At 41.7% G+C, this 13192-nt stretch overlaps 1 long non-coding RNA gene across 3 annotated transcripts in view; it reads left to right on the top strand.

Moving 5' to 3' along the window:
- LOC116156875 (uncharacterized) overlaps positions 1 to 10549 on the top strand; it is a 482375-nt gene extending 471826 nt beyond the window's left edge. For all 3 annotated transcript variants that reach the window (XR_010383828.1, XR_010383825.1, XR_010383827.1), the window contains 2 exons: positions 7053 to 7158; positions 10138 to 10549. This is a non-coding gene — a long non-coding RNA (uncharacterized LOC116156875). The remainder of the gene's footprint in view (positions 1 to 7052; positions 7159 to 10137) is intronic.
- Positions 10550 to 13192: the final 2643 nt, after the last annotated feature.

The raw sequence follows: 13192 nt of genomic DNA, 5'->3' as shown, positions 1-13192 counted from the left end.
ATACTTGATATGATTTCAATTTTCTTAAATTTGCTGAGGCTTGCTTTGTGGCCCAGCTTGTGATCTGTCCTGGAGAATACTCCATATATACTTCAAGAGAATGTGTATTCTGCTCTTTTTAGATGGAATGCTCTATAAATATCTGTTAAGTCCCTCTGGTCTAATGCATCATTGAAGACCTTTGTTTTCTTATTGATTTTCTGTCTAGATGATCTGTCCATTGATATAAGTAGGGTGTTAAAAGTCCCCCACTATTATTGTGTTACTATCATTTTCTTCCTTGATGTCTGTTAACATTTGCCTTATATGCTCCTATGTTGGGTGCATATATATTTACAATTGTTGTGTCTTCTTCTACTGATCCCTTGATCATTTTGTAGTGTCCTGGTTTGTCTCTTGTAACAGTCTTTGTTTTAAAGCTGATTTTGTCTGATGTAAGTATTGCTAATCCAGCTTTCTTTTGATTTCTATTTGTGTGGAGTACCTATATCCATCCCCTCACTGTCACTCTGTGTCTCTAGATCTGAAGTGAGTCACTTTAGGCAGCAAATATACAAATCTTGTTTTTGTGTCCATTCAGCCAGTCTGTATATTTTAGTTGGAGCATTTAGTCTATTTACATTTAAGGTAATTAATGATATTGTATGTTCTTGCTGCCACTTTGGCAATCATTTTGGATTTGTTTTTGTACTTCTTTTTCCTTTTCTTCTTTTGTTCTTTTCTCTTATGTTTTGGCGACTATCTGTACTGTTATATGTGGATTCCTTTGTGTGTGTATATATATTTAGGTTTTTGGTTTGATTACCATGAAGTTTTGGTATAGCAGTCTATATATAATACACAGTTGGTTTAAGTTGCTGATATCTTAATTTCAAATGCAATTTAAATACCCTGCATTTGTACTCTTCCTCCTCTTATGATTACAGTTTTTGATTTTGTATTCTACATTTGTTTTGTGTATCCTTTAACTGCTTACTGTGGATACGTACAATTTTAATGCTTTTCTTTTTTAACCTTCCTACTAGTTTGTGTGTGGATGATTTCCTGCCTTTACTGTATGTTTGCCCTTTACCAGTGAGCTTTTCTATTTTGTAGTTTTCTTGTTTCTAGTTGTGGCCTTCTCTTGTCCACCTAGAGATGTTCCTTCCGCATTTGTTGTAAAACTGGTTTGGAGGTACTGAATTCTTTTAGCTTTTACTTGTCTGGAAAGCTTTTGATTTTTCCAAATTTTAATGAGAACTTTGCTGGAGTATTCTTGGTTGTAGGTTTTTTCCCTTTTATCACTTGAAATATATCATGCCACTTCTCTCTAGCCTGCAGAGTTTCTGCTGAAAAATCAGCTGATAGGCTTATTGGAGTTCCTTTGTATATTATTTGTTGCTTTTCTCTTGCTTTTAATATTCTCTCTTTAATTATTGTCATTTTAATTGTAATATGTCTAGGTGTGTTCCTCTTAGGGCTAATCCTGTGTGGGACTCTTTGCTTCCTGGACTCAGGTGACTATTTCCTTTCCCATGTTAGGCAACTTTTCAGCAACTTTTCTGCTATTATCTCTTCAAATATCTTCTCAGGCCCTTTCTCTCTCTCTCTCTTCTCCTTCTGGGACCCCTATAATGCAAACAGTAGTGCATCTGATGTTGTCCCAGAGGCCTCTTAAGCTGTCCTCATTTCTTTCAATTCTTTTTTCTTATTTCTCTTCTGTGGTAGTGACAGAAGTTTCCATTAGTCTGTTTTCTAGCTCACTGATATGTTCTTCTGCCTCATTTAGTCTACTATTGGTTCTTTCTAGAGTTTTTATTTCAGTTATTGTATTCTTCAAGTGTTCGGTTGTTCTTTATATTTTCTAACTCTTTGTTAAAGACTTCTAACTTCATGCTCTGTGCATCCATTCATCTCCCAAGTTTTCTGATCATCTTTACAATCATTACTCTAAACTCTTTCTCAGGTCGATTACCTATCTCCATATCACTTAGTCCTTCATCTGGGATTTCATGTATGTGGTAGGTTAGTTACATTTCCCAACCTTGGAGAAGTGGCCCCCTGTAGGAGATGTCCAATGCATCCCAGCAGTGCACTTCCCTCTCATCACCCAAGGGCCAGGGCCAGCTGGTCCCAGGGTAGAGTCTGGCCTGTATTTGTGGATTCATTCCACAGGCTGCAGGAGTGTAGTTTACTCGCTGCTGGTGTCTGTCCCTTGGTGGCTGAGGCTGGTCTAGAGGCCTGTGCAGGCTTCTTGGTGAGAGGGGCTAGTACCTGCCCACTGGTGGCTAGAGCTGGATCCTGCCCCTCTAGTGGGCAGGGCTGTACCTAGGGTATGTCTAGAGGGAGCTGTAGGCTCAGGAATTCTTTAGGTACCCTGTCTTCTGGTAGATGGGGCTGTGTTCCCATCTAGTTAGTTGTTTGGCCTGAGGTGTCCGAGCACTGGAGCCTACAGGCTGTTGGGTGAGACCAGGTATTGGTACTAATGACCCAAGCAAGATGTCAGCTTAGAGTAGTGTTCATATAGATGAATTACTCCCTGATATGTCCTCCACCAGCTTTCATGTCCCTGGGGTGAGCCACAGCCACCACTCTCCCCACCCCCCCCCCACCTGCCCAGGAGACCCTCCAAGAGCAGCAGGCAGGTCTACCCCAGGTTCCTATGAAGTTAGTTCTTTTACCCTCGGTCCCAGTGTGCATGAGATTTTGTGTTTGCTCTTTAAGAGTAAAATCTGTTTCCCTCAGTCCTGTGGAGCTCTTGCAATTAATCCCCACTGGCCATCAAAGACCAACGCTCTGGGGGCTTCTCTTCCTGATGATGGACCCCTGGTCCGAAGAGTCTGACGTGGGGCTCAGAACTCTCACTCCTGTGGGAGAGCCTCTGCAGTATAATTAGTCTCTAGTTTGTGGGTCTCCCCATCCACGAGTAATCTGGGATTTGATTATATCCAGCGTGTGCCCCTCCTACTGTCTTGTTGTGGTTCCTTCTTTATGTCTTCAGATGTAGAAGATGTTTTTTGGTAGGCTCCAGTCTTTCTTATCAATGGTTGTTCAGCAGTTAGTTTTAATTTTTGTTATGTTCCTATATGTCTCTTAATTCTTAAGATTTTAAAGCAAATTCTTCATTTTCTAATATGAATACATACTTTAAAAATGTGATCGATTTCTAGTATCAAAATTTTGCATGTTATGAATGTTAAATATTTTATTGGTATGTAGCATCCTTCCAGGTAACTGGAAACTTAAGTAAATTATGGTACATTTTGTTGGCTATTTAGATGCTCAATCTCCACTTTTAGAGAAGTACTCTGTAGAGTTTGAAGAACACTGGAGAAGTAAAAAATGAAGCAGTTTTTTTTTTAATGGAACCTACTTCATTTATTTATTCCACAAATACTATTGAGAGTCTACTGTGTGCTTGGCCCTGGACTTAGTGGAAAGATCAATATCAACAAGAAAACCCGAAGTAAATGTATCATTAAAAATTATATTAAAAGCTACAAAGACAAAGAACAGAATACTTGGGAGAATGGGGTGGAAGGATAGTTTGGGTAAGGTCTCTTGGAAGCATTATCATTTAAGTTAAGATCTAAAAGATGAGAAAGTGCCATTTGTGGGAAGAGGACTTCAGATAACAGAAATATAACAAGCAAAATAAGATCCGTTTGAGATTTGCCTCCGGCTCCTTTCTAGAGAACATAAACCAATGGCATTGGAGGTGTAATCCCAAGGAAATGAAAGTGCAGAGAAAGAAGTGGGAAGAGGAGAAGGAAAGCTGTCGGGGGGGCAGGGGGCACTGCTGAGCTGGCCATGGGGTCAAGGAGACTGGAGAGCAGGTTGACCAATTACAGGAAAGGTCCCTAAAGGTGTCTGGATCCACTCGATCTGACTGAAGAGTTGTCGGAGAGGAGCACAGGTGATTCATCTTTGAAGTGTGCCTGTGGTGGAGGTAGTGCTCCTACATGTCCAAGTTTGGGTAGTCCACCTTGCTGTTAGGACACTGAGGAAGCCAGATTTTCTGTGGTCACAGTCTAGCCAGACCTGGGCAGGGGAGCTGCTCGCAGCCCCCACAGGAAGGTGAGAAAGGGCTGGTAGCATGCCATTCCTTGCCTGCGGGAAAGGGACGACAATCAACTAACGGTAGAAGGTGGGGCAATGGCCGTGCCGCCCTGCGCTTTTCAGTCATAGACGGGCAGCCTTCACTGTGGCTGCCCCAGCCTGCAGGCAGATCAAGCTTCCAGGGCTCAGGGGATGGCGGCGACTGAACCCCATCTGGTGTGGTGCCTCTCTCAGGCCAAAGCCAGGAAACAAGCGTTAGCTGGGGATTTTCAAGAGGAACACAGAATAGATAGAAAACAGAAGAAAACACAGGAAACCAAAAGCTAACTGTGGCCATATGAATAGTCACTCAAATAAGAAATTTAGCCTCTACATTTCTTTCCTTTCATATACTATTTCCTAACATTTTATTATGAGATTGATAAACATAAAAAAGATGAAAGAATGATATATCACACACTTATTCCACAAGCTAAACTTATTCCACAACCTAAACTCTGGAATTATTTTCTTCATCATATTTCTACCATTAATTCAACATCTTTAACGCACTCAAGTTAATTTTCAAAATCATATATTTTACCTCGGAATACTTCATGTAAATTATCCAAAGGAATTCAATGTTTAGTTTTAGTTCAAACTTTGTGTATTGGGTTGTAAATTTTAAGTCCTGTGTAACAGACTTTCATCGTTTGTATTTCCATCACGTCCAATGCTTTAGGGCATTTATTTTTCTTACAGTAATAAGCTACTCCTATAGCTATCTTGTGGAGTTGCTGTTAGAATATTTTGCTGATGTCTTTGTTATTGAATTTGAAAATTCTTCATATATTCTGGACATTAGTCCTTTGTCAGGCATATGTTTTACGAATAATTTTCTCCTAGTTTGTGCCATTCTTACTCATTTTCTTAATGGTATCTTTTGATGAGAATGTTTTAAATTTTGATGTGGCCTACTCTGTTTTTATGTTATTGCATTCTATGCTCCTGTTTTAAAAAAACTTCCCACCTCCAAGTACCTATGTCCAAAACAACAACAACAAAAAGGTCGGAGTGTCAATGCTGTCGACTGAAATAAATGCGCAGCCTAAAAGTTGAGAGATGTTTTATTTGTCGGGAGGACTCCAGCCTGCATGACAGCCTCTCAGATTGCTCTGAGGGACTGCTCCGAAGAGGTAGGGGAGGAGCTAGGATATATAGGAGCTTTACAACAAAGACCAGGTAGTTGGAATAATAAAAGATTACTTGTTATCTAAAGAAAAGCAGGCATCTCAAGTTAAAGAATTTAGTGCTTTTCTATGCATGGGAGGAAGCAAACATTTGGGCTTATTGAATTCATTCCTTTGACAAGCATCTCTGGCTATCTAGGGCCCTTATCTTGTCCTTTCTTATTCTGAGTCCGCTCAGAGGGCACCATTGTGAGTGGCTGCAGAGGCTGGGCTGCAGGCTTGTCTTCACTGGGGTGGGGGGTGGGGGGTGGGTGGCAACCGCTGATGACTTGGTTTCAGCATTCTTTGTTTAGTGATATGGTTGCGGTATTTTTTGTTCACAATACCATATCCAAAGTTTTCTTCTAGAAGCTTTAGTTTTGAAGTTTAATTGTATAATCTATCTGAAATTAAGTTTTCGATATGGTTGACAGGAGTTGAGGTTAATTTTTTTCTAAATGAATGTCTACTGGTTCTAGCACCATTTGTTAAAAAGACTATTTTCACTGTGGTGCTTTTGTCAAAACTATAATCACAGCTAAGTGTGGTCCTATTTCTGAAACCTCTGTTTTCGTTGACCTATTTGTTGATCTTATACCAGCGTTTGAGTCTTCCAAATTTGTCCTATTTCAAGATTTCTTTGGATATTTTGGGTCCTGTGCATTTCCATATACGTTTTATAATAAGCTTATTATACCTACCAAAAAAGCCTGGTGGGATTATGATTATGATTTCATGGAATTTATAGATCATTTGGGGAGAATTGAAAGCTTAATAACATTGAGTCTTCCAATTAATGCACATGGTATTGTCAACTGAAAAAAGATGCACAATCTAAAAGTTGAGAATTATATTTTGTTTGGCAGCCTTACTGAGGACTATAGCCTTGGATAGCAGCCTTTCAGATATCTCTGAGGCACTCTTCCAGAGAAGTAAGGGAGGAGGCCAAGGTATAAAGGAGTTTCTGCTAGGAAAAAAAATGTAGTCGAACATCAGAAGATAATTGCTAATCATAAAACTAGACATCTCAAGTTAATAAATTTAGTGCTTTCTTGTGTATGGGAAGATGCAAGGGTCTAGGCTCATTGAAATTATTCCTTTGAAGTTCATCTTAGCTATCTAGGGCCAGTATCCTATTTTTCTGCTGAATTCCTCTCAGGGTACACCTTAGGGGGGTGACTGCATTGGCTGATGGTGGGCAATCTGTTCTCCATCCTGAAGTCTCTTCAGGGTGTACTGTCAGTGGCTGCTGCAATACCTTTGTGGACTGAAATGGCTGTTGACATTCTTGTCCACAGTAATTACTTCCATTTATTTAGGTCTTTAAAAATTTCTCAGGAGAACACTTTCAGAATGGCAGAATTAGGACCTCTGAAAATCCATTCCTCCACAAAAGTAATAAGAACTTTAGGAAAAATGTGTCAACATCAACTTTTTGAGGACTCTGGAAATCAGCCAAAGGCCTGCAATAATTTAAGGAGAGTGTATTCGAGAACAGCAGAATCTTGGTAAGAACAGTAAACCCTGTGATGCTTTAGCTTGCTTTAATCCCATGCCCCTCCCACACACATCCTTGGTAGCCTTGATAACCAACAGTCATCATGGCTTCACAATCATGGTAGCCATGAAAAGTAGTAGCCTAGGACTGGTGGAACAAAAATGGGATTGGTGCTCCCTGAAAAACCTCGATTTCCAGAGAATAGTCTTTATTTGAAGATTTCCAGGGAATTGCCAGATCAGCCAGAGACCTTGACTTTGCTAAGAGTAAACTCTGGGTCAGATCAAACTAACTGCCTTTTTCCCTAGGGCATTTGTCAAGAATAATTGGCAGCAGTCATTTACTATCACATGGCCTGAGCTGGTGATAACAGTTGATGTCAACAAAGTTACCAACAAAACTCCAAAGGAAAAGGTAGGAAGTAACATGTCTAGAAGGGGTTTGGAAGAGCTCCGACATATTCCTGGGAACTTAGAAGGCCATACACATGTATAAAGCTTTGCATGTTTCCAGAGTTGTGTGCATGTTCAGCAAAGACCTAAGAAGTCTGAGAATCTCTTGCCTCTGGCTGATCATGAGGCTCTGTACAGGCAGGAATGAAAGCTAAGGGAGAATTGTAAATTGTCTGGCAGAGCATCTAGGACCTGCTTTGAAGCACACACCAAGCCCCTCAGCAGAGGTTGGGCGATTTATTGCTTCACAGCGTCCAAGATCGGTTCAATCACTAGTTGACTACTAAGCTTACCTAGCAGAGAGTTCAGTGGCCACACATTTGAAGTAATGGTTCTTCCATTCAACATGCATAGGGGAAAACCAGAGGAATTTGAACTGCAGAATCCAATCCCAGACTCAGTCCTCAGATGAAGTCACTCAGTACATCTGGGATCAAGTCCAGGAATCTGTCATCTTGACTGCTCAGAAGTTTGACTACCTCCTCAAGACGACAAACACAGCACATCAGTGATACAAATGGCTCATGGAACATTTTTTTCTAAATAGAACCGTGAGTCTCTATTACCATTTCTTAGTGTAGGGAGTAAGTGCAAAAGAGCTGGGTTATAACAGGGGGCTGATGAGAATTATGAATCAACTGATTTCTGCTCCGAATATATTGAGGTACTTACAGGTGGACAGCAAACAGGGACTAAAGCTATGTCTCAAACCCCAGACTCACAAGTCCATCGGGTAGGGAGCAATGTTTGAAATTAAAGTCGATATTACCAAAGGAGAATGAGTAGGTTCCTGGCTGGACCACTAACCTTTTGCTTTGTGAAAGGCAATTAAAGACTGAGATAGTGCTTACTGACAGTGATGTGCCTTTGAGGAGGCCTTGGTCTTCAGCACCAGGATCACCTGTATGTTCCATTTCTGATTTGCCATAAAGGTTTATCATTTGAAACTGAGGACTAACCTGATTAAAACCAACTAAAAACAAGTCACCAGGCTTCCCTTGCTTTTAAACTCCTATTAGCTTCCTTACAGATAAGCAACCATTACTATAGTGACCCATACCTTAGGAGTTCAGTGGGGTTTTTTAGGAATTTGGAGCCAGATCTTGCCCAGTTCAGACCTGTTGAGACCATCGACCATACAACTGGGCCTGTGTGAATGTCTAATGGATGGCCTTCGGACGTCACAGACCAACAACTCCACTCTCAGGATGTGAGTTCAGAAAACAGTGACCTCAGCATGTTCTAGGAAGAGCCACAAAGCTCTACTATGCTTGTGAAGACCACCGATTACCTGACTTTTTATACCTCTAATCACCTTTCTCCATGCTTCAGACTGACCTGCCTCTTCATCCCATAAATATCCCTAAACCCTATCTTTGGAGAAGTGGATTTGAGGTTTGTTTTTGCATCTCCTTGCTTGGCTGTCACGTGGGTGAAACTTTTCTCAGCTGCAAACCTTTGTCTCAGTGTTTGGCTTGCTGTGTATCCTGCAAATCAACCTGATTCTGGAATAGATTTGGTGAGCTGGCCAACAGAAAACATCCAGGCAGAACTTTTGTCCATGGTTCATCAGTCCCTTGCTGATACTGAGAGCCCTGGGGACAAGTCCCAGCAGCTGTGGGGATCCCTTGTCCCAGGGACTGTCCCTGACATTTCCCTTGTCAGAGCCACTGACATTTGGTATATAGTTTCATTTTGCAGCTGAGAATTGGTTTCTGAGTTTGGAAGACTTCCTGTGGATGAATAAGCTCATTAAAACCCACCTGTACCTAAATTGTCTAGAAATCTCATCCAGATTGTGGTTTAGAGTCCCACCTTGGTGAGATTTTAGTTGAGCTAGAGTCCCAAGGCTAGGATGGTGGGTTAGAGGCCCACCCAAAGAGGCGATATGAAAGGTGGGAGCTGCTGAGGTTCTTAAACCTGGGTGAGAGTCACGGAGGTGTACACTTGCTTGTCTATGTCTGACAGTCTTATTAATTAAAAATTGGCTATTTAAAGCATTCTGGCTGTAAGCGATAAGTGGTAACTAAGAATTGGCTATTTAGGGGCTGAGTTTCTTGGTGACTGCAGAAAAACTCCCTTAGGAATTAAACTTATGAGGATCTTTTGACTGCAAAGAAATGAGGCAGTGCTCCCACCTGTCTCTGGGGACGTTCCCAGGTCACTGGGGTATTTACGGAGGTGTTGGAGCATCTGCCTGTAACAGATAATGACTTCATAGGGACTCACTTCTAAGAGAACAGTTTTGCCTTCATTCATGAGGCAAAGCCTCATCTGAGGCTTACTGGCCTGAACTTTGTTGGTGCTGGGTAACTTCTGCAGGTAGTACCAAGATAGACTCTTAGAAAGGCTTCCTTTGCTGCAGCCATATGGAAAAACCCTCCAACTGGGAAATGTTAATGCCATTCGCCCTTGCAGCTCTCCAGGCTGTAGTCTCCAAAACTGGGCAATATTTAGCTAGGAATCCATGAAAAGGAAAAAAAAAAAACAGATGTTTTGGTGACACCCTATGGCCAGAATATTCTTTAGACTCTAAAGAAAAATGGTGCAAAAAATGGGTCCTTAAAGTACAATTTTAATTACATTTTGTAAATGGAAAAAAATGTGAAAACAGATCTTGTTTTCAACTTTTATGTCCTTGCACCAGAATAAACCAGAAGAAAATGTAAGGTTATGCCCTATCAAGAAGGACATCAGTGTTCCCTATGTGGAGCCCCAAGTTACTGTGATGGTGGGAAATCAACTTTTGACTTTCTGACCAATATGGGGCCACCTACTGTGTTTTAAATATCCAGATTTCTGAACTTCCCCCCGAGTCTATTAGTACCTGAGGTGTCTGAAGAAACCCTGAAGAAACCCTTTGTCCAGCCCTTAGACCATCAGAAGGGGAAGACTCATCTGAAGCATTGTTTTTTCCCTGAATGTGCCATTTCTCTTCTAGGAAGAGATTTACTAACAAGATGAAATGCCAAGGTTACCTTTGCACTGGGACAAGTGGGCAATAAAGTACCACCTGAGCAGGCTGGTGCATTCCAAGCTCTGTTGCTCCAACCCCAAAAGGAATACGGTCAGCACTTCTGGAAGAGACATTGCAGGAGGTGAGTCCAGAAGTATGCACTGAAGGGAGGCAGGGGAGAGCAAGAAAAGCTACACCAGTACGTCAGACTCAGTCAAGGAAGGCTGTTAGCAGGAGCTAAATCCCTTGCTCTGCCCGTTCCTTTAATGAGTACTGCTTTCATTTTGGAATTTTGGCCCCAGGGCTGTGACTTAGAAGGAGACCTGCAGGAGCACACTAATAGTCTAGTTTCATCCTTCCAGCTGCCAGGCACAGATGAATACAGGTTTGTACTGGACTTGAGAGCCATGAATTATAGAAGATATTTATCCAGTGATTCCTAATCCATACACTCTGCTCACTACTCTGGGGACTTTTGTTGGTTCACCAGGGACCTAAAAGATGTCTTTTTCTGTATACCTCTGAGTTTTGAATCCCACAAGTTGTTATCATATAAAAGTTGTCAACTGGCCCAGCTTTAGGTCTGCCAGCTGGCTATCAGGAAGCCTTTTGACTTGTTTGTTCGTGAGGGACAAGGAATCAGTCTTGGAGTATTGACCCAATAGCTGGGCCGTATAAGGAGATGTGTTGCCTGCCTTTCAAACAATTAGACACAGACACCAAGGGATGGCCAGTGTGCCTTCAGGCCATAGCAGCTACTTGTGACCTCTTAAAAGAAGCAGAAAAGTTCGTACCAGGGCAGCATACCACTGTGCATAGCCCTTGCTGTGTGCTTACCCTCTTAGAACAGAAAGGAGGATAATGGTCAGTCTCAGGAAGATTAGGAAAACACCAGGCTATATATATTACTGGATAACCCTAAGGTCACTTTGAAGGCAGCCACAACCTTAATCCTAGATACACTTTTTCCCACTAGTTTTGAAGAACCTGTACATGATTCTATTCACATAATTGAATAGGTCTATTCTAGCTGCCCTGACCTGAGGGACTTGTCATTAGAAACTTTGGACTTTGAGATGTTCACAATTGGAAGCAGCTTCATGGACCAGGGAAAATGCAAAGCTGGGCATTTGGTGGTGACCCATCCATAGACACTGGAGCAGAATCCCCACACAGGTACCTCCACACAAAAGGCCCAACTTGTAGCACTGACCAGAGCCCTCCATATAGATAAGGATGAGAGAGTAATTATTTTCTTGATTTCAAATACATCTTTTCAGTGGTCCACACCCATGGAGCCATTTGGATAGAGAGAGGACTGTTAACTGCAGGGAAGAAAGAACTTAAACATGCCAAAGAAATTTTAAACTTATTAGAAGCTGTCAGGGAGCCAAAAAAAAAAAAAACTGGTCACTGTCCATGGCCCAGGGCACCAGAAATCAGACTGACTGCTTGAGGGAAAAATCAAGCCAATCAGGCCAGGATGCTAGTGGCTAAGATCAAAATACATAGATTCTTTTGTTGGCTCTGATTCTTGAAGTGGATTCATCAAGATACTATCTGAAGTATACTCTTGAGGACTTAGAAAGGGCCAATGAATGGGGATTTGACTGAAGTCCTGACTATCCTCAGGACACCCACTATAGGTACACCAAGGAAGGATGGATTTATAATGGACAAGTCCCTGTACCTGAGTATCTTCTGGAGGGTGTAATAAATCATATACACCAGAGCACACACTAGGGGAAGGATGCCACCCTCTACTAGATTCAGAAATTCATTATAGGACCACATAAGCAAAAAGACTGTTCAAAAGTAATACAGAAATGTATGGTATGAGCTAGAAACAACCCAGAAACTGGGCCACCTCAAGTAATCAGAGGAGTTCAGACCGAAGGCACTAGACCTGGAGAAGACTGGCTGATTGATATGGAGAAACACTTCGAATTTTAGGTACTCACTCATATATGTGGACAGTTTCACTGGTTGGGTGGAAGCTTTTCCTACTGGTCCAAAAAGGCTTCTGAGATTGTTAAAGCCTTACAAAAAGAAATAATTCTTAAGTTCCCTGCTCTGGGTGAGGGTAGCCCCTAAAGGTAAGCTGTAATGGATCCCCAATGAAATGTTATATGGTAGCCCCTTTCTGTGTTGTAGAAATGATTTAGGAGACCCAAGAGAACTGGAATCAAGGAATGAGACACTGACAAGTATGTACTGTCATTGGGAGCTCCTCTAACTGCCCTTTATAAATTTGCTTCTAGCAGGTTGATGTTTTCCACTGATGCTTCTCTGCACAATATCTGTCCTGGAGTCTGGTCCTCCTGAAAATGTTAGAAAAAGGAGCATACAGAATACCAGCTCTATCCTCACTGGACCAGAATTTGAGCTGTTACTAGTGACCCATTCTTCAGTGATATTAAAAAATGAGTCAAGACATAGATCTAGATTCATCACATTCAAGTTGATTCCACAAGGATCCTCAGGATCACCAAGTCCTATCTACAGAAACCTTGCAGGGAATGGCAACCATGATGTCGGAGACCATCATGACCATGGTCGCCTAACCTTGGCTGGCTCCACACCCACACACTGACCTCTAAATGGAGTGTTGAATCCATGATAGGTCTTCAAGAGCTATTCAGAAGGCAGTCTCCTACAGTAACCACTTATTAGATTACTTGACTGACTTCTAAATCATCCACACACTGAACTAGAAATATGATGCCCTTTTTGTTATGCTTCCTAGTTGACTTTGCCAAAGCTTGGGAAGTTCTAATCATTGAATTGTCCTTCCATGCTGGTGTGGTGGGGCAGTGGCAAAGACAGGTAGTGTCTCTAGCTGTTGGATATGTCATCCAAAACCTTCATACTGACCACTTTTTTTGTGCTTTGAGCATCCTTAACTTTATGGTGACATATAATCAAAAGCCTTTACAAAGTATAACCTATGAAGTTAGAATGGTTAGTCAAGGGCCTCATCTTCCCTTCCCCGCTTATTCCTAACCACCCTCTCCCCCTAGACCACTATAATGGTCTCTGG

This window comes from Camelus dromedarius, chromosome 14 (assembly GCF_036321535.1).
Source record: "Camelus dromedarius isolate mCamDro1 chromosome 14, mCamDro1.pat, whole genome shotgun sequence".
Lineage (NCBI taxonomy): Eukaryota > Metazoa > Chordata > Mammalia > Artiodactyla > Camelidae > Camelus > Camelus dromedarius.
Note: the sequence above shows the minus strand (reverse complement) of the source record. Positions and strands in the feature narration are given on the sequence as shown.